The following is a 22,960-nucleotide window of genomic DNA, read 5'->3' on the forward strand; positions in this document are numbered from 1 at the left end:
TTCACCCTTGCAGGTCGAGATACCAAATCCCATGTCCCTGTTTCAATTAAAGAAATATATTCATCACGCATTGTAGCATCCAATTTGGGTAGGAAAGGGCTTGTCTGTGATTTTTCGGGAAAGGGGATAGGATAAACATGGTTAATCCATAGTTGGGGTTGGGTTTAACAATACCGTGTTTGGACCGAGTTTGCATAGGGGTGAGACATAGGTGGAGGTTGGGTTGGAGCAATTGGAGGGTGGCCACGGAGTGGAGGTGGAGTGTAGGTTGCATCATGAGTTGGGCTGCCAATAGGGGAGACCGAGGGGTGCGGGCTGCTTGCATGGAGGCTGGCTGGGCTATGTGGGGTGGCAATGGCTAAGCCCGCATATGCTAGGTAGGGATGTCAATGAGGCAGGGCGGGGCGGATGTTGACTTACTCATCTCCATCCTCGCCTAACATTCTCATCCCCACCTCCATCCCCGCGACGGGTCTGCCTGCGTTATATGGTTGTGTGCTGCGGCCTGCCTGCGGGGGGCTATGATGGGTTGGTTGGCGTGGCAGCCTACTCCGCGGGTTACCTACTGTGTGCCGCGGCCAACCTGTGGAGTAGGTTGTCCTGCACGATTAGAAACCATAAAATGCTGGAAAATAGGGGAGGGGTCATCAACATCAAGAAAATAATAATCGTTGGCATAGAAGTGACCAATATTTCGATAAGGAAGCGTGTGTTTTCATCAAAGGTGACATGTCTAGCGATGATAATTTTGTTAGGTGTAATATCTAAACAATGATATCCCCTATGATCGGCCCAATAACCTATGAAAATGCACGATGTAGATCTAGGTGCAAGTTTGTGAGCCATGGTGGTCGATAGGTTCGGAAAACAAAGGCACCTAAACACTCTAAGATGACTATAAGAAGGGACAACCCAAACAAAGCTTGAGCTGGAGTTATTTGGTTGAGTGATAGAGGATTAATCGGTCGTTGTACAATCACCCTAAAACCAAACAATGTTTCTACCTAAGCCAACCTAAGACAAGTCTAGGGTAAGTAAAGGATCGTATCCACAGGGAATGGGTAAAAGAATATGAAACGATTGTAAGCTAATTTGGTCACAAATTGGGTTTTGATTAGTTAACTACTATATAAAGGAACGCTAGGGGAAACAGGATTCAACGCCAACCAAAACCAAGGAATCAACAACAAGGATAAATCATGAGCACACATGGAAGATAGAATAGGAGCTTAACATTGTCTTCTTTCAAAGTCACAACATAAGTACTCCTTAGATTAAGCACTAACATGACAAGGATTAAGTCTCAATGATAGGAAGTGGGTTTCTAGCTCGAGTTTGTCTCTCGATCGTTCTAAACTAGTATGAGGCACGAAATTGGGATTTCTCACCTAATTACCGCACTAAAGCATCCTACTCAATGAAACCAAACATCCATAATCATGAAAGTAGCATAATCCAATTGCACAAGAAAGGACTCACCCCAAAACTCCATCTTTCGATGTGAGAAGAGGGATGAACACATGAGCATCAAGTGGCCATCAAAATACAAATGCATAATCAATTCAAGCATAAACAACCATCAATCCAAGGTAGAACATGAACAATTCCAAGTTAATCAACCATAGTTTGGTTGGGTTTTCACCCAACCCCTAACTAAGAGACTACTCACTAATCATGGTGAAAATTACTCTAACAATTAAATCTAGGGTTTTCATGAATTCAAATAAGCTAGGAAAGAGATAGAATAAGAATGGATTAAACATGAAAGAACAAATAAACAATAATAAGGGAGAAATTATCAACTCAAAACAATTAAAACTGAAAATTAAGAGCAAGAGATAGAGGAAAGAGATTACTTAATAAACTTCAAGGTTGAGAAATTGGTGGAACAAACTTCCAATAATTATTACAAATGATTGAGTTTTTGAGAAACTAAACTAAGGGGGAGGAAAATATGAACTAATTAAGTCTAAAAGAGTCAAGGAGGAAGAAGATCCGTACAAATGAGCCCCTTATAGCTATTTATATCCCCCAATTACATAGTAAACTCCGCAATAAAAAGCTCGCAAAACCTATCGGGCGCGGCCTCTCCAAGGCCTAGAGAGGCCGCTCCATGTCTTGGAAAGGCCACTCCAAACTGGGGAACTAAAGGGGCAGTATGCTCCGTAGCAGGGTGGAGAGGGCTCTCCAAAAAGGTGGAGAGGCTGCTCCAACTGGAGAGGCTGCGGCACAATGTTAGAGAGGCCTCTCCTCACTTCCTCTTTCAAATCTGCCAAGGGAGGCAGGAAGTTCAGCAACGAGGTGGAGAGGGCTCTCCAAATAGGTCGAGAGGCCGCGTCATAATGTTGGAGGGGCCTCTCCACACAAAATCCTTGAAATTTCCAAGTTAGGCAGTAGCTACAGCAACAGGGTGGAGAGCCCTCTCCACTGACCTGGAGAGGCCCCGCCTAAGGAGAGGCCGCTTCACTACAGTCTCTTCTTTTTCTTGACTTGGCTTCTTTCCATCATCTTCTTACTATCAAACTTGGTTCATCATCCATAGGCTTAACTTGGTCGTCTTTAGGCCTAAAAACTCAACAAAAACACGAACAACCCGTGAAGCATAGGATACACAAAAATTGTATAATAATGGAGTGCAATTGAACCAAAACACCGATTTTATCAAGTAAACAAGGTTCAAAGACACCCTAAAACCATACCAAAATGCAACTTATCAAATCCCCCAAGCTAAGCCTTTGCTCTTCCTCGAGCAAAACAAACATGTCAAACCAAAGAAGGACAACAACTTGCTACAACGAACCAAGGGGAAAGTAACAAGGAGAAAGAACATATTTACAAATCCGCATGGTAACAACCTGTAGACACCTAAAAATGTCTCCCCAAAACCAAACCCGATGATGAGCAACCTTTCACCGCCATTATTGGTCGGGTTGAGTATTTAATATTTGGAGTGATTAAATCCATATTTTCATACACCAACCCAATTCCTATCCCATTTCCCCAAACCATAACTTATTTTCCTCTTTTTGTGCCTTTAAACCCAAAATAATTCATTCCGTGTCCTTTAAAATCATTCATTTCGTGTCCTTTTTATAAAAATGTTTAGTCCAGTTTATTTTGGTCCATAATCTGGGTCCAATGATTAAATAATTGGATGGGGCTTGAAAATATCTTTCCAACGATATATTATAAGCCCAAATCTGAGTTATAACGAATAAGTTATGGCCAAAATATTAAAATGAGCCCAAACCGAACCTAAGCCCACCTTACCTACGACCCAATGATCATGTGGAGGGTCCAAATGATTTAATCCCATTCCTAAACCAATTAGGATTAATTAGAAACTTCTATAATTTTCTAAAAGATCCTAATTATCCTTTTTGAAAAGATAAGATTAAAGAGTTTAAAATTGAATAAAACTCCTTTTTTTGAAAGTCCTAATTTTATTCGAATTGAAAGACGTTCAAAGATAGACAGATATTATTTTCGTGCCTCATATTTTTTATCCAAATTTTATATGGTTGGATATCCCTTGATATTATCTTTCCAATGATATATTATAATATCAATTTCGAGCTATAACGGAAAAGATATGAATAAAATGTCAAACTCTATCCAAAACTGACACCGTATCACTATTTCGGCCATATCTTTTATTATATAAAATATTTTAATCTGATTCTAATTTTTTTAGAAAGTAGACTTCAAGAGATTTCCAACGATATATTATTCATCTTATTCCAATTTCTGGATCAAAAGATATGATAAAAACAAAAACCGCAAAAACTGCTGTCTATCACAAGAGTTTTATCCGATTCGAATTCTTATCTTTTCTTGATTCTTCGACCGTCTTTTTTCCCTATAAATAGAGGTCATATCACCCCCTTTTTAATTATCAACAACCTTGATGATCAAATCCTTCTCTCTTTCTCTCTTTGACACCAAAAATCATTCTTCTCTCTCTCTCTCCTATATTCTAAGCCTTAAACCTATATTCCTAATTACACCATTCTTCCCCATAGTACTCCAAGGAGTCCATACAACACCCAAAGTTCTATAATTAAACCAAGGTGTGAAAGGTACAAATAACTGAGGGTTTGGACTAAATTAACTCTACTTTAATTTAATTTAATTTAATTATTTCAATTTGATTTTTATTTTTATTGAAGTTACTAACGGTTTATTCATGATGTAGCAATTCAAGGAAACGCGGATAGCGAGTAATTATTCACTTAATTACTCTTATTTTTTATTCTTGTTGCTAGTATCATGATTAGGTTATTTTATATTTAATTTGACTAACGCTATTATTATTAAATTGCTTCCAATATTAATGTTTATTTTATTATTGTTATGATCACCATATTGCATGTTTAAAAGGAATATGTAATTGAAAATCACGCCTAATAAGATAATTTGGACAACCGGTTTAGGTTCCTTTTTAATCTTGTTATTAATTTAAGTGATCACAATATTTTAGAATAATGTGTTGCATTAATATTCAACCAATTTAGCATAATAATAGTTTGGAGCAAATTAAATATTTTGTTTGTATGCCTTTGAGATAACAGGAATCACTTTTCACTATAAGAATCGAGTAGAGGCCAATACGGGCGAATGTGACTCCATGACTCACTTCGTACCATCATCCCCGATCCTCCTTTCGTGGTTCCGAACCATATGGAGTTAGTAATCTCATGGATTATGAATGGGGTGTAACCTTCACGGGTCAATCGTTGGTGCCTATCGTTGTCCCTTTATCGTGGTTGCCTTTTATGATCCGTGAACGGTTTACAAGTTCCTTAAAAACTTGTTGGCGGCTCCCTACTTTCCTTGTCCCTAATCGTATTATGTCAATTTCCACTTCCTATGAGTGCCAAGCATATTCACACATGCTTTAACGTAGGCGCACTTCGAGCGACGCCTACAATTTGGTGACTCCACTGGGGAGGATTCTTGATTATTTATCGATTTGAGTGATCGGTATTTAATTGAGATGAGTGGATGAGACTTGAAAGATTCTTGAATTGTATTCCTGCAATTTAATTGGCATTGTCACATATGCATATGATTTTTTTAGGTTACCTATTTTCCCACAATAGTACGTGTTCTACGTATGTGGCTAGCCCGGGGGATTTATGCTCAATCAACCCGAAAACGCTCATGGCAATAAGGGTTCATCCGAGTTTTTAAATCCACCCAAACCATGGAGTCGAGTTTGATTTCATCACGAACTCGCGGAGCCGCCCGTTGGCATACACCCTCAAGGGAGGCTGCCTTGCTAACGCGTCCAAACTCTTAACCAGGGTACCCTTTGACACCCAAAAGCTTGACCATAGTCGAACATAGAACTTGACTTTAGGTTGCGAACTTCATTGCATCATGCGTGACGATATGCTTATGTGTGTATTTTTTTATTGACCTTTTTTTAATTATTATCAAACCCTTTTTTTTTTATTATTACTAGAGTCGAGCCATAGATTTTTTTTTTTTTTATAATTTTTGAGTCACCCGGATTTTAATTCCCGTATACTGCACAAGAGTCAACTTGTTTTGGTCATATACGGAGTTCTAGAAAGAGTTACGTTTCGTGCCACCTATGGATCTGTAGCCCCGGGTTTTATCTTTCATTTAACGTTGGTTTCGTCTCAATCAGAGGCACAGATAAAAATTTATAACCGATATACTACAGCCTGTCCAGTTTAGGTGTCTTTTTAGCTTCGACTTTCTTTTTAAAAAAAAAAATAAAAAAAAATTATATCTTTTCTTGTCAAGCTAGTCTTAGTCAAGTACTTAAATCCGTGTAAACTCGTATAATATAGGATTATAGATTTTTTATTTTTTAATTTAGTTTTTATATCCATGAGTCCTAATTCTTCTAGAATTCTAGTCCTCTTCCTAATTAGTTTCTTGTGTTTTTTTGTGCTAACCTTAACATGTGTTCTTTGTCTTTGATTGTGGTTGATCTTATTTATGACTAATGATTGCCAATGGACCGTTTTCACCTAGTAAATAGCATAAACATTAAAATTGGACAAAATTAATCAAGTTAGTTTGTCTTTTAGTCTTCCGTGCTATTTGGTCATTGGGTCCTTTGTTTTCACAACGTCTTCATGTCTAGCCATGCGATCATACCACGAGTCTTAATAAACTCACCTAATCACACTTGTTGAGTCATTGCACACACTTTGTCTTCGAGTAATGCACTATTTTGTTTATGATCGTATATTAGGACCATGCATGCGTCGTTTTCCGTCGTAATAGGAATGAGTGGAGTTTTTCCCATCAGATTTCAAAATTGTTTCTTGCACTCTTCCTTTCCAATATGAGTATTGAGTGAATGAATTAAGTGAGTTCATCCTTGCAAAGTACTTGAGTCTAAAATCACTAGGCAATAGTTAGAAGAATAAGGGGAACGTCACTCCTTCCTTCTTCCCTTCCAATCAAAGCATCAACAACAACAAACTTTTTTCCTCACCGGGCGGCAAGAAGTAACTCATAAACAATCATGAAGACAAAGCACGATGTAAGCTTCTCACCAAGATTTCATGTTTTCTTCTTCCTTTGATTCAAACCCTTCCCCCTAAAAAGTCTAGCATAAGTTCTCCTTATCCATGTGTCCATGTGTCACTTTTTTTACCTTCTTCATAAATGAGCATCTCTTTCTTACATTCGATCATGTCATTCGCAAAAAAAAAAAAAAAAAAAAAAAAATTCCGAACTAAACACAAGGTATACCAATGATTTGAGGTACCTTTGCAACCCATTCATTCCCCATTAACCATTCAATCACAGATCCATTTCTTCATCAACCACTTTGAGCCTCGTCTAATGATTGAACTTTTTTATTCAACCCACATTCACTTAACCCTAGGATGGGAAGGTGTGTAATTGTATAACATTCAAAAAGCAAGTAAAAAAAAAGTAGCAAAGCAACAATAAAAACAATGTCTAAGGGCAAGTGTTCCAATGTCTTTGATACGAACACGTCTCGAATTGCGTCTCTTATCGAGTGCTTGGTACCGTGCCTGAGAAACATGAATGCTAAGTGAGTGATGGACCGCATGATATGAGATTGCCTACATTGATTCACAAGAATGGAAAAAACAAAAAAAAATGAAAAATAAAACTTGCAAATTCTAATACACAATTACACATCTTGGGGGCTTTTCTCGGGTCTTAAGCCTTTTACCCCTTTCTTCCTTAAACCATCAGTTTAACCACATTACAACCCTTGAAAGACCTCTTGAGGTGTACATACACTTGTGCAAAGTTCGATTAGAGCTACGTTCGGCCTGATTCCTAATGGATACGTAGGCAACCTCACATCGAGGTGCGACCACATTCATATTCATATCCATGCATGATCGAGTCAAAGAATATCCAATGCTTACCCCTACCCATTTAGAGCTAGACTTGGAGGCTTGAACCCACATCATTTAGCCTACCTAGCCTAAAGAGTCATCATCTTTGACTCTTCTCACATCTCTTTCCATCGCCATAACCCTTGCAGCCAGCCTTAGTATCACATTCACACACTTCACTAACACATCCATATCCATATCAATCATCCTTCCCTTTAAGAGCCCTTTATCATGAAATCTTGTTTCAACACTGTGCATGTTTCATCATATTTAAAGACAACATTCATTAGAAGAAACATTGTATACTTGCTTAGCTTCCTGACCTGAGAAATATTCATTGTTTCATGTATCGCATAATATGTTGAGTAACAATTATATACAAAGCATATCGTGCTTAGCTCCTTGACCTAAGCAACGTTCATTATGCAATAATCACTTCATCTGTATACGTGCTTAGCTTCCAGACCTAAGTGATGTTCAATATCGTTTCTTTACACCATATATGATGCTTATCTCCATGACCTAAGTTCATTCATCGTGTCACATGATGTAATTGTCCTTAGCCTCCTGGCCTAAGGACATGCATCATGCATACATTACTTTCAAGAAAAGCAATTTAATCCATGCGATTCGTTTTGTCTTGCTCAACGAGGAAGTTCAAAACTTCTTTACTTTTTTCGCGTCTTTTCTTTTGGGGAAGTTTAAAAAAACTTTTTCAAAATTTTCTCATCAAGGGAAGTTCGAAAATAAAAGTTCCGTTTTCACGTCTTTCTTTTTCGGGAGAAAGTCGGTACCCTCCACTCGTCTCATGACAAAAATGACGGAAAATTTTTGATTGCTTGTGTCTGCTCATACATTCAAATCATACTATACACACACAATCACAAGTCATACACATGTCATGTCATGTCAAGTCAAACTTGGTCAAGTCAGTTGGTCAAGTCAATCATAGTATATACGAGTCCCTTGGCAAATTTTATTTTGCAGGTATCAATTACAGCCCACGTCCGAGGACAAGCGGACCATCTACAGCCCACGTCCGGGGACAAGCGGACCATCTATAGCCCACGTTCGGGGACAAGCGAACCATTTACAGCCCACGTTCGGGGACAAGCGAACCACAACCCATGTTCGGGGACAAGCGAACCAACTACAGCCCACATCCGGGGACAAGCGGACCATATACAGCCCACATTCGGGGACAATCAAACCACCATCATTTCATGACGCAAGGTTCTCAGTACACAGAGACTTGCAATCTCATCATTTGTCGACTTTCCTCAAGCATGGAAAGTATTATCCGGTGGATTTCTTCAAGCATAGAAAACAGCCAAATTCCTTTGTCGGCTTTCCTCAAGCATGGAAAGCATTATCGGTGGATTTCTTCAAGCATAGAAAAACGCCATATTCATATGTCGACTTTCCTCAAGCATGGAAAGTGTCATCCGGTAGGTTTCTTCAGGCTTAGAAAGCTACCAAACTCACCAACACAACAATCATTATCAAAAATCATCACCATCATCAAACAAGACATTCCAAGAGAGAGTGAAAAATCAAAGTTATGACTAGGATAAATACTCTTAAGACACATGCATATGAGAACAAAGAGGGAAACCACATCAAAATGCAAGTATTCTAAGTCAAGACCAACACATCTCCCATACCACTTTCAACCTCTCAAAATTCATATATCATGAAAATATGTCTAAAAGAGAAACCAAGCAAGCAACCAACAAGCACAACCAAAATCAACACCAACAACCAACCACAAGAGCTCACACACAACCCACTCCCCCTAACTAGGCACTTACCATCCCTACATATGTAATAACAATGCAAAGCACCCCCCCAAGCTAGGCTTTGACACTGGCCTCGGTGTCACTATACAAGAAAAGAGGGGTAGGGGATGGTAAAAGAGGTGCCTACTCCTCATCCATGTTGTCCTCCTCCTCATCATCCTCTCTAAGATGGGCTTTCCCGGGCGAGTAAACAAAGTTATAATTAGGGTCAATATCGCCTAGGGAACCCGAAGAAGGGGCATCGGTGTATGGGGGCAAATCGTAGTTTGGTTGACTACGGTAATGACCGTAATCCGGCATTCCAGTAGTGCCCCATCCACCCTCATAGCCGGGTGGGAAACCATAATGCCCCCTATGAAAATAGTCATGTGTCTCTAGGTAGAGGGGAACGGAAGATGAAGAACTAGATTCACTAGGAGGGTCGGGGACATAGTAGTAGCTAGGGTCTCCTCTATAGTCACTACCCCCGGGTTGGGTGTAGTCATAGGGTGGGTAGGAGCGCAATTCGGTCAAATAAATACGAGGCCCTTGCCAAAATGGATATGTGGGTTGGTTGTTGTTCCAACCTGGAACGGGACCCTCTTGAATAGGTCGGTTAGGGTAGTTGAGGTAGGGGGGAAATTCACCCCTCTCAACTTGGTGTTGATAAGATTGTTGTGCCACATAAATTTGATATTCTATATGCTGAGAATGCATGAGTTTCAAGTTTTGAAACGCAGATTCAAGATTAAATGGGGAATGGGAAGAGGAACCTACCAAGTAGTCGGGTACGGTGGAAGTGCTAGCCCTCCTAGGCTCACTCCTAGGTTCTCTTGTAGGCTCTCCCCTAGGTCGGGGTAGTGGAGGTTCTACTTCGGGAATGTTGTCTCCCGGAAGAAAGGGTTCAAAGGGAAACGCCCAAGTAGTGGCCGCACCCACATTTTGGGTCGAGTGAGGAGAGGAAAGGTAGAAATGGTGCCTACTCTTCACTCTCCAACTATAGATGTCGTCGTGGTTAGAAGCCTTAATAAATGAACGGTTAATCATTGCTTCTATGTCTAAAGCATTAGAGCCTCCCACCGGTGTCATCAAGCTAAGGTGGTTTTGAAAATTAAGAGTTTTAGCTATGATAGTTATCATACCCCCACATTGTATATGCCCATTCATTTCTTCTTTTTCTCTCAAATCAATGCATCTAGTGAAGAATTTAAACCCCATATTGACTTGTCCATCAAAATCTCTCTCAAATCTAGAAGCCATGTAAAGGACCTTGATTTCCTCCCTTGTGAGCTTGCCTAGATCCTTTTTCGAGTAGCATTCATATCCCATTAATCTATGAAAGGTGCGAAGAACAGGGCTATACATGTGGCTAGCTAGGCTTGATTTGGTCTTGAAAGAAGGAGAGTTTGCTACCTCATTCCACCAATTCGGCTCATCATAGCCTTTCACATTTTCATTCAAGGGATTAAAGACATGGTTCAAGGGATTCCATCCAAAAATCTCATTCAATCTCGTGAGGGTTAAGGTCCTCTCGGCATTAAACATTCAGAATGTGATTTTGAATTCGGGAAATTCCCCTTATTGGGAGATTTTTGTGGCTTTAACGGAGGAAAGAAATTCAAGGGTGAGATCGGCATAATTTTGCTCTCATTTGCTTAGAAACTCTAGCCACCCAAAATTTTCGGCCACTCTTCTTACTCCCACATCAATCCCAAGGGTTTGACAAGCTCTTTGATCATAGAATTTCGTTGGTAGGATTTTTCTTTTTTTGAGTTCGATGTGGGCGGTTTTGTAGGTGGGTAGGATTTTGATTATTGGAGGTTAGTTTGCTTCGGGTACATTTGAGGTAGAGGAAGATGGAGTATTGGATTTTGATTTTCTCTTCCCAAATACCATGGTTTCTCTTTTCAAATTCAACCAAAATTTACCAACAACAATTTCAATTCCACACTAACAAGTCACTCACAACAACTATTATCACCAACCAACAATAATTAACAACCAAGCATGAACAATGATAATTTCACAATTAAACTCACAATTTTTCAAGTTCATAAATTACAATTTCCACATCATAGTAGACAATGTAGGACTATACTCACAATATCAATAATAAATTCCACAATTTCACACACAAGGATGACAAAAATTCACATAAATTTACCAAAATCAAGAAATAAACAAGAAGAACCCTAAGGTTCAGAGGGAAAGTGAAGAAAGGAAAGGAATTATACCCCTTAGAGTATGAAAATACTCTAAATTTGCTTATTCTTGCTCAATTTTGTACCTCCTTGCTTCAAATTCGTTGACCCATTTCTTGTTCCTCAAATGAATGGTGAATTTGGGGGTTTCCTTGTTCTTGCTTGAGAATGTGAAAATTTGGGTTTTATTTGTTGCAAATGTGGTGGGGATTGAGGATTTGTGAATTTTGGTGAGAAAATTTGAGTAGAGAGGTGAGGATTTGATGAGAGAATATGAGTGCTTGAGGTGTTTTTAGAGAGAAAAAAGAGGGTTTGAGTGAGAATGGTGATAGAAAGAGTGAAAGAATGTGAAAGGAAGAGGAGGGGTCGGTTTTACTGGTTTGGTTATATATATATATATATATATATATATATATATATATATATATATATATATATATATATATATAAGGGGGCTGAAATCGACCCAGCTAGATAGGCGTGGCCGCGGCAGGTGAGAGGAGCGGCCGCGGCTACCGAAGTCAGGAGGGTTTGACTGACATAGGCGCGGCTGCGGAAGGACCTGGAGAGGTCGCTCCTTAGTAGGCGCGGCTGTAGAGTGGAGAGGTCGCTCCTACCGAAGAAAGTGGGTTCTGCCTCGAGCTGAAATGCAAAGGTGCGGCCGCTCCTGATGAACTGGAGAGACCGCTCCTAACCTGACGAGGCCGCGATTGGAATCGGGAGAGGCCGCTCCTTTAAAAAAAACTTTGATTCTGACTTAGAGGCAGATTGTCGGTGATGGGGCTAGAGAGGGCTCTCCAAGGTACTGGAGAGGCCTTTCCTCAGGAGCGACCGCGACCTTCTTGTGGAGAGGTTGCTCCTCAAGGAAATTTTGAATTCTGCTTCTAAGGCAAAATGTTTAGGGAAGGAGATGAGAGGCCTCTCTAAATTACTGGAGAGGCCACTCCTAAGGCGCGACCGCGACATGGAGTTGGAGAGGTCGCTCCAACCTTTAAATTTCAATTCTGCCTCGACCTTTGCTTTGCTTGCGCGACCTCTCCTAATTACTAGAGAGGCCGCTCCTTCACTGCAACTGCAACCTTATATAAACTCCTTTTTTTCTTTTTAACTTCAAGCAAAATTTCTTTTCTTACTTCTCCTTCCGTCAAATACCTATAAAGGATATTAAGATAGAAAAGTTAGTAAAAATTAAAATAATAGGAATAAAGTAATAGTTTAATGAGAGAGGGCGAGGAAGTCGGGTTGCCTCCTGGGAGTGCTCTTTTAACGTCACTAGCTTGACGACCCTCCTATTACATTAATCGGAGCCTTTGAATTCTTTCACTTTGATGGAGTGCACCACACCTTTCTTGTCACCTTCATAATAGACCTTGAGGCGTTGACCATTTACCTTGAACGTTCCTGTGCTCTCACTCCAAACTTCAATTGAGCCGTAGGGAAATACTTTTACCACTTGAAAAGGACCACTCCACCTTGACTTAAGCTTTCCGGGAAAAAGCTTTAATCTCGAATTGTAGAGGAGAACTTTATCACCTTCCTTGAAGTCCCTCTTGATGATGTATTTGTCATGAAATTACTTTGACTTTGCCTTGTAAGAGCTTGCACTATTGTATGCATTAATTCTCAATTCCTCTAACTCATGCAAGTCTAGCATTCTTTTTTCTCTGGCACTTTTGAGGTCAAAATTCAAGGCTTTGATTGCCCATTTAGCCTTGTGTTCCAATTCTACGGGCAAATGACAAGACTTCCCATAAACCAACTCGTAAGGAGTGGTTCCAATGGGAGTCTTAAAAGCCGTACGGTATGCCCATAAGCCATCATCAAGCTTTGCCGCCCAATCCTTCTTACTTCTAGCCACGGTCTTCTCAAGAATGAGCTTAATTTCTCTATTTGATACCTCCGTTAGGCCGCTTGTTTGAGGATGGTAGGACAACCCAACCTTATGATGAACTCCATACTTAGCCAATAAAGCCTTGAATGTTCTATGAGCAAAATGAGATCCTCCATCACTTATCACAGCTCATGGAACGCCAAATCTTGAGAATATGATCTTTTTAAACATTTTCATCACCGCCTTGGAGTCATTCTTTGGTGATGCAAGAGCTTCCACCCATTTGGACACATAGTCCACCGCTACAAGGATGTAGAGATTACCGTATGATGAAGGAAAGGGACCCATGAAATCAATCCCCCAAACATCAAATACCTCCAATTCCAAGATCGGGTTTTGAGGCATCTCATTCCTCTTTAAAATGTTCCCGGTTCTTTGGCATTTGTAACGAGTCTTCACAAAGATCCATGCATCCTTGAAAAGAGTAGGCCAAAATAACAAGCATTGCAACACTTTTGCCGCCGTTTTGTTTGCTCCCATATGACCGCCACATTGTGATGAGTGGGACATATGAAGCACATCTTGAATTTCATCATCGAGAACACATCTTCTCAAAAGATCATCCACCCCTATCTTGTACAAAATAGGATCATCCCATATGTACATTTTCGACTCATGCTTCAATTTTCTTCTTCGTTGAGGGGTGAACTCCGGCGGAATCGCCTCACAAGACAAGTAGTTCACAATATCGGCATACCAAGGCAATGACTTTGCTTGGATAGCATACAAATATTTTAGCTCATCTTTAATCAGAAGTTGATCAACATCTTCATCTCGAATCTCCAACCTTGACAAATGATCCGCTACCGAATTTTTCATTTCCTTCTTGTCTTTCACCTCTATATCGAAATCTTACAAAGAAAGCACCCATATCATCAACCTAGTCTTTGAATGCTTCTTGGACATGAGATACTTGATTGTCGAATGGTCGGTGTAGACAATGGTCTTTGATCCCAAAAGGTAAGAACGGAACTTGTCAAAAGCATAGATTACTGCAAGAAGCTCCTTTTCGGTTGTGGTGTAGTTCTTTTGTGTATCATTCAATCTCTTGCTTGCATAGTGGATCACGTGCACCCTCTTTTCTTTCTTTTTCCCCAACACGGCACCAACCGTCGTGTCACTCGCATCACACATTAATTCAACGGGGAGACTCCAATCTGGAGCTTGCACTATTGGTGCCGATATCAATGCATTCTTCAACCTATAAAATGCATCTAGACAAGCATCATCAAATACAAAATCACACTCCTTTTGAATAAGTGTAGTAAGAGGTTTGGCTATCTTAGAGAAGTCCTTGATGAAACGTCGATAGAAACTGGCATGTTCCAAGAAAGATCTCACCCCTTTTACATTTGTAGGGGGTGGGAGCTTCTCTATTACATCCACCTTAGCCCTATCAACCTCAATCCCCTCATGAGAGATTTTATGGCCAAGAACAATGCTTTCTTGAATCATAAAATGACATTTATCCCAATTGAGGACAAGGTTGACCTCTTCACACTTTTTCAAACATCGTGTGAGATTAATTAAACAATCATCAAAAGAACTTCCCCCTACCGAGAATTTCTTTCTCAATCATATCCGTAAAAATTGCCATCATACATCTTTGGAAAGTAGCGGGGGAATTGCATAAACCAAATGGCATCCTATGTTAAGCATAGGTGCCATATGGACAAGTGAATGTTGTTTTCTCTTAATCATCCGGTTGAATTGGGATTTGAAAGAACCCGGAATAACCATCAAGATAACAAAAATACTTGTGAGCCACTAGCCTTTCCAACATTTGATCAATAAAAGGCAATGGGAAGTGGTCTTTCTTGGTAGATGTGTTTAGCCTAAGATAGTCTATACCCATCCTCCAACATGTAATAGTTCTTGTAGGGATGAGCTCACTTTTCTTATTTTTGACAACCATCATCCCCCCTTTTTAGGGACTACTTGCACCGGTGCCACCAATCTACTATTAGAATTAGGATAAATGACACCGGCAGCAAGTAGTTTAAGAACTTCCTTTTTTACCACTTCAAGCATTGGAGGATTAAGCTTTCTTTGTCTTTCAATTGATGGCTTAGCATCATCCTCCAATAAAATTCTATGCATGCAAAGCGTTGGGCTTATACCTTTCAAATCATCCATTTTATATCCCAAAGCTTTGCGATGCATCCTCAATACATTCAATAATTTTGAGGTTTGAACCTCATCCAATGAAGCATTAACAATAACCGGAAAAGTAGAAGATGGACCAAGAAACTCATACCTCAAGTTGGATGGTAGAGGTTTTAGCTCTACACTTGGACATTCCTTACCATTGTCGTTCATGAGCTCTTTCTTCACTTCTTCTTCTCCAATCACAAGGTTTGCTTCTTCCTTGTCCATGGGGGTGGAGTCAAGATTCTCCTCAATTTGCTCCATCTCCATGTCTTCATTACAAGACCTATCTTTGCTTTCAAATTCACACTCAAGAGAATCATTAGTGTTATGCAAATGTAATTATATGGATTCATTAATAACATTCTCAACAATATCAATACTCATAAATTCATCCATGTTGGAAGGACATTTCATAACTTGGTTCAATTTAAAATCCACTTTCTCTTTTCCAACAAGCAAAGACAATGTACCATTTTTCACATCAATAATAGCCCCCGCTGTGGCTAAGAAAGGCCTACCTAGGATTATGGGGACATTCAAGTCCTCATCCATATCAAGTACAATAAAGTCCTTTGGAATGTAAAGTTTGTCCACCCTAAGGGGGACATCCTCTAATTTTCCCAAAGGCATCTTAACCGGACTATCGGCTAATTGAAGGGAAATATTAGTGGGCTTTAACTCTCCCAGGCCAAGTCTTTTGCACATAGAGAGGGGCATCAAGCTTATGCTAGCTCCAAGATCACAAAAAGAACGATCAATTACCATTTCACTAATAGCACATGGAATAGAAAAACTACTAGGATCTTTAAGCTTAGTGGGCAATTTATTTTGAATAATTGCATTATAATTTTCCGGCATATTAATTAATGATTTCCACAAAGTCAACTTCTCTTTTATTACTCAAAATGTCTTTAATAAATTTAGCATAAGTTGGCATTTGTTTTATAGCATCAGTGAATGGTATGTTAACATAAAGCTTTCTTTAGACTTCTAAAAATTTAGCAAATTGTTCATCAAGTCTAGACTCGGCAAATCTTCCCGGAAAAGAAAGCTTTGCCACATGAAGTGGGATTTCACTATCTTTTTTTTTTCTTTTTTTTTCTTTTTCAACTTCTTTTTCTTTGTTTTTCTCCTCTTCTTTATCTTTTTCTTTTTCCACTTTCAACACTCCATGGGAATCACTCATTTGTATCATATTTTCTTTTTAACTTCTCACCTTCTAAGTCATGTTGCATTCCCTTCCCTTTAACTGCCCCCAAGCTTTTCTCACTTCTAGTTACAATGGCATTGACTTGCTCTCTAGGATCTAGACCTTGACTAGGTAATGAGGTACTAAACTTGCCTTTAAGGGAACTAGATATTTGGGCCATTTGATTTTCCAACATTTTATTGTGGGTTTGCATTTGCTTTAAGCTTTCCTCTAAGTCATTTGTCTTTTTAGTTTGGGTGTTGATGAATTGCTCCATCATGCTTTCTAAATTAGATTTAGGAGGAGGAGGGGCTTGAATTTGAAGTGGTGGTTTAGGGATAGGAGCTAGATTTGGTCTTACACCTCCATTGAAACCGAGTGGGTTGTGAGTGGAAGAGTATTGGCCTTTTTGTTGGTACCTATTGTTATTTCTATAATTCCGTTGATTATTAGACAGATAGTTATCACCACCACTAGCTTGACCTTGATCTTGACCACTACCTTGCCCTTGGATTTGGCCACTTCTCCAGCCAAAATTGGGGTGATGTTTCCATCCCTCATTATAGGTGTTGGAGTAGGGATCAAACCTAGGGTTAGCATGCACATTTATTATTAACTTGTTCCATAAAAGGGGAAGGGGAACATTGCTCATTCAACAAAGGACACTCCGAAGACATATGGTCTTCACCACCACACACTTCACAAGACACAATTGCATAGACACACTGTCATTTGAAGAATTAGATGTATGTGAGTTTTGGAGAGGGGAAATGGGAGAGGGAGAAGATTGCATTTGATCAAATTTAGAGGACAAGGCATTTAATTTTGAGCTAAGCATATTGATATCACTAACCTCATACCTTCCTCCCTTTTTAGCGGAGTTCCTCTCATCATGACTCCAATCGGTGTAGTTTTGCACCACCTCTTTGATGATTTTGAGTGTTTCCAATGGTGGCTTGTTCATGAGTGGACCACCCGATGCTCCATCCAATAGTATGCGATCCGCCCTCAAGAGACCCCTATAGAACCCATGTAATAAGAGCCAATCTTCCATGCCATGATGTGGGCATTTTTTTTGGTAGCTCTTGTATCTCTCCCAAGCATCATAGAGAGACTCATCGGGTTCTTGTTGGAAATTTGAAATTTTGGATCTCAACTCCACCGTTCTTCCAAGAGGTATGAACTTCCCAAGGAATGCCGAATTTACCTCATTCCAAGTTGTCAATGAGTTCGGCGTCAACATATCAAGCCAATCACTTGCACTCCCCGTGAGAGAAATTTTGAACATACTTAGAAAGATGTATTCTGGAGTCACCCCATTTGCCTTCACGGTGCTGCAATATCGTGTGAATTGCTTAAGATGTGCAATGGGATCCTCATGCTTGGCCCGGAGAATTGATGACCCTCAATCAAGGTGATAAGGGCGACCCTTATCTCAAAATTGTTTGCCTCGGTGGTGGGAGTAACAATCCCACTCGCTTCTTGATATGGTGGAGGGACACCAAACTCTCTCAAAGTCTTGTTCGGTTGGGCCACGTCGAATTGGCGGATGGGTGAAAAAGTTGGAGAATTTGTCCTTGGTGATTCTAATGGAATGGTGCCTCCACTAGATTCACTAGAAATAGAATGATCGGACTAAACCTGAACTTGCGATTCACTCGAAGAAGCACCGCTAGCTATCGCCCTCTTTTCTCTTCGATTTTCCCTCACAACCTTTTCAAGCTCGAGGTTCAACAGCTCAAGAGGAAGTGTCCTATTGCTGCGTTTGAGCATAAACAAAGAAGACTAGATGGGAGATTACTAGGTTAGTAAAAGAAAACAAAGAAAAATAAAGCTATACAAATGAACTAGTCTCACATATCTCATAAGTAACTCAATGCTTAAAGCCATTCCCCGGCAACGGCACCATTTTGGTAGAGGATTAATCAGTCGTTGTACAATCACCCTAAAGCCAAACAATGTTTCTACCTAAGCCAACCTAAGACAAGTCTAGGGTAAGTAAATGATCGTATCCACAGGGAATGGGTAAAGAACACCAAGAATATGAAACGGTTGTAAACTAATTCGGTCACAAATTGGGTTTTGATTGGTTAACTACTATATAAAGGAACGCTAGGGGAAACGGGATTCAACGCCAACTAAAACCAAGGAATCAACAACAAGGATAAATCATGAGCACAAATGGAAGATATAATAGGAACTTAACATTGTCTTCTTTCAAAGTCACAACATAAGTACTCCTTAGATTAAGCACTAACATGACAAGGATTAAGTCTCAAAGATAGGAAGTGGGTTTCTAGCTCGAGTTTGTCTCTCGAACGTTCCGAACTAGTATGAGGCACAAATAATTGGGATTTCTCACCTAATTACCGCACTAAAGCATCCTACTCAATGAAACCAAACATCCACAATCATGAAAGTAGCATAATCCAATTGCACAAGAAAGGACTCACCCCAAAACTCCATCTTTCGATGTGAAAAAAGGGATGAACACATGAGCATCAAGTGGCCATCAAAATACAAATGCAATAATCAATTCAAGCATAAACAACCATCAATCCAAGGTAGAACATGAACAATTCCAAGTTAATCAACCATAGTTTGGTTGGGTTTTCACCCAACCCCTAACTAAGAGACTACTCACTAATAATGGTGAAAATTACTCTAACAATTAAATCTAGGGTTTTCATGAATTCAAATAAGCTAGGAAAGAGATAGAATAAGAACGGATTAAACATGCAAGAACAAATAAACAAGACTAAGGGAGAAATTATCAACTCAAAACAATTAAAACTGAAAATTAAGAGCAAGAGATAGAGGAAAGAGATTACTTAATAAACTTCAAGGTTGAGAAATTGTTGAAATTGGTGGAACAAACTTCCAATAATTCTTACAAATGATTGAGTTTTTGAGAAACTAAACTAAGGGAGAGGAAAACTATGAACTAATTAAGAGAAAAATTCTAAAAGAGTTAAGGAGGAAGAAAATTTGTACAAATGAGCCCTCTATAGCTATTTATATTCCCAATTACATAGTAAACTCCGCAATAAAAAAGCTCGCAAAACCTATCGAGCACGGCCTCTCCAAGGCCTGGAGAGGCCGCTCCAAGGATTGGAGAGGCCGCTCCATGTCTTGGAGAGGCCGCTTCAAACTGGGGAACTAAAGGGGGAGAATGCTCTGTAACTGACCTGGAGAGGCCGCGCCACTCTTTGGAGAGGCCGCTCCACTGCACTCTTTTTTTTTCTTGACTTGGCTCCCTTGCCTTGGCTTCTTTCCATCATCTTCTTTCTATAAAACTTGGTTCATCATCCATAGGCTTAACTTGATCGTATTTAGGCCTAAAAACTCAACAAAAACACGAACAACCCGTGAAGCAAAGGATACACAAAAATTATATAATAATGGAGTGCAAGTGAACCAAAACATCGATTTTATCAAGTAAACAAGGTTCAAAGACACCCTAAAACCATACCAAAGTGCAATTTATCATTGAGAGTTTTGGTAGGAAGGATATTTAGGAGATATGTGGCTGTTTCAAAGGCAAAGTGCCAAAAAGACGGTGGTAGTGAACCATGAAAGAGTAAAGTATGCTTAACATTATTAAGTGTATAAATCATGCGTTCGGCTTTACCATTTTGAGATGAGGTGTGAGAAAAAGAGAAACGGAAAACCAAACCATTTTTCACACAAAATAATTTGAACGGATCATTATCAAATTCACGACCATGGTCGCTTTGAAAGGATTTTATGGGACGTTCAAATTGAGTGAGAACATATTGACGGAAATTAAGGAAGGTTTGGAAAGCTTGTGACTTGTAAACAAGAGGAATAGTCCATACATAATGAGTAAAATTATCCAATAGAACTAGATAATATTCGTGAACTTTTTCACTATGAATAGGAGAAGTCCACAAATCGGCATGAATAATGTCAAAAGCAGAAAAAGTAGTATTGGAATTATGAAACGACTAGCGAGTATGTTTTCCTAATTGACAACCTACGCAAATATTGGAGTCATGCTCCTTATTACAATCAATGAAACTTTTACTTCTAAGATAATTAAAAGTAGGTGCTCTGGGATGTCCTAAACGATTGTGCCATGTGGATGGAGATAAAGCTGTGAGAAAAGTGGCTAGACAAGTTTACAGTGGTGCTTTGGTCACAAGATAGAGATCCCCGCTACTATTGCATCTGGTTATTAGTTTTCCCGTTCGAAGATCCTTCACAGAAAAACCACTAGAATCAAACTCTATTGACACAAAACTATCAGAAGTTGATTTTCTAATAGAAATTAAATTCTTGATAATTTGAGGGGCTAAATACACATCACGCAAAGACAAAGTTTTATTAGCAATAGTAGAATGACCATAACCTGTAATTAGAATGCCTAACTTAGTTGGAGTCATGGCCGAACCGTACTCCGAGCCTTGTTGATGCTGTTATGGGGAGGTCCTAAGTAGTATGCTTGTGATGGATGGGCATGCTGCGGTGGAGGGTCGGGCCTAGGGGAAGCAGCCCACTGCTGCTGTGAGTGTGGATATGGTGCATACCACCAATGCAGGGCTTGCTGTGTGGCCTGGCCATATGCTGATGGTCTAGCCCACTACTGTTGTGGAGTGCCCTAGGCTGGTGCGCCTTGCTGCTATGAGTGCGGATATGGTGCATACCACCAATGCAGGGCTTGCTGTGTGGCCTGGCCATATGCTGATGGTCTAGCCCACTGTTGTTGTGGCATGCCCTAGGCTTGTGCGCCTTGCTGTTGTTGCTGGGGCTACTATTGTTGTGGACCCAGACCACGGTTATTACCCCAGCCGCGACCACTAATGCCACCACCCCTGCTGTCACGGGATAATTTGTGGACAATTTTTTTTCTTTCTAATTAAGTTAGGGACTAAGGAGGTTCCCGTGATGGCGCCAAGACCAACTCTAGACCAGCATAGCACTCAAGCAACAAAGAATGAACGCACACAAGTAAGAGACAATCACCAATGACTTACACACTTTATTAATTTCGTGGCTTACAAACTACAAGGAGTTTCTCTCTCTAGAATCTCTCGAGAGAGCTCCCACATTCGATGCCAAGAAAATGAATGCCTTGGCCTATTTATAGGCACTGACTACAGCCCAGTCAGATAGGATAACTGTCCACTATGCCCACTACACCTATGATCTAATAAGTACCGACTACTTGGATGCTTACTTGGATGTATATGAACTTGTCCACTTACTCAAGGAAGTTATCCACGCTCAGCATGCTCTTGTAACCGCCTGGTAATTGTCAAACCTCACTATGTCATGCTCCTACATTTTAGGAGACATGCATCAGTGTGCTTAAGTGGCGCTCAATCTCCCGATAAGTGTAACCGGCCACTCCCTTAGTGTTCCTATTTTCTAGGGCCACTAAGTGAGTGGAGTAACTTCCATATGACGTGGCTTTGTCCCCTCAGAATAACTACTCACATTCATGGTTACACCTTACTACTACAGGTGCTCCTATTTTATAGGAACCACCTCTGTAGTGGCTTAACCGCGTTCCTGTTTGACCACATCAAAGGCATAGTCAAGATAACCGTTAGTCAACCCACTAACATAATGGTATTATATTTTAAGAACCATGCTTAGCCATGTGCCACCTTAGCATAACTGTCCCAACAATTTAGGGAAAGTGGTGCATTGTGGGTAGTTACCTTATATAACCGTTCACCATCCCCAATACTTAGCCAATCCCTAGATTTAATGTAACCGCATGCAACCACAAAGACTAAGTGTCATGGTCACTTTTGGGTCGACCTAGGCAAGGTCGTCGACCACCCCGCATGGGCGCGCAAGGCCTTCGGGATCCTACTTGCTTACGCGAGCAAGTGCATGCTCGATTAGGGAAGAACGAGCCAAGTGAGGATAGAGTTGCTCACTACCATGTCTAAGGCTTATGAGGTTATCAGGGATAACCCCCAAGTACTTGGACCATGGTGCTAGCAAAGCATTGGTCAGCTAGGCCTTGGGCCTAAGGCTAGCATGCACTCGCGCACTAAAAGAACCTCGGAGTGTTTGGATGAGAAAAACTCCATAACAACCTTTGGTACTTATTGAGGGGACTTAATAAGACCCTAATAGATCATACATGATCTTAGGGCCAAGGTTGGGTTCAAGGATCAAGCTTGAGAGGCCATTATTGTGTTATTGTCAGTTGGGTGTTCACTAGTATTTCATGGTTAGATCAAAATAAAGCTCTTTAGGGGGCGAGTGCTCATTCAAGGGGTCAGCGGTGACCCAAGGGTGGCCTTAAGGTTAGGGGCCTTGGGCATGGACTTTGACATAGGATAGCCTATGGGGACTATAGCACACTTGAATGGATATGGTGGACACTGAATAGGACAAACTGACTC

At 40.2% G+C, this 22,960-nt stretch overlaps 1 non-coding gene across 1 annotated transcript; it reads left to right on the forward strand.

The window, feature by feature from the left end:
• The first annotated feature begins 17,626 nt into the window (after positions 1 to 17,626).
• Positions 17,627 to 17,733, forward strand: LOC145560893 (small nucleolar RNA R71). Its single transcript, XR_014093487.1, has one exon. It is a non-coding gene; the product is annotated as a small nucleolar RNA R71 (small nucleolar RNA).
• Positions 17,734 to 22,960: the final 5,227 nt, after the last annotated feature.

The sequence above is a fragment of the Chenopodium album genome, chromosome 9 (assembly GCF_948465745.1).
Source record: "Chenopodium album chromosome 9, dcCheAlbu1.1, whole genome shotgun sequence".
NCBI lineage: Eukaryota > Viridiplantae > Streptophyta > Magnoliopsida > Caryophyllales > Amaranthaceae > Chenopodium > Chenopodium album.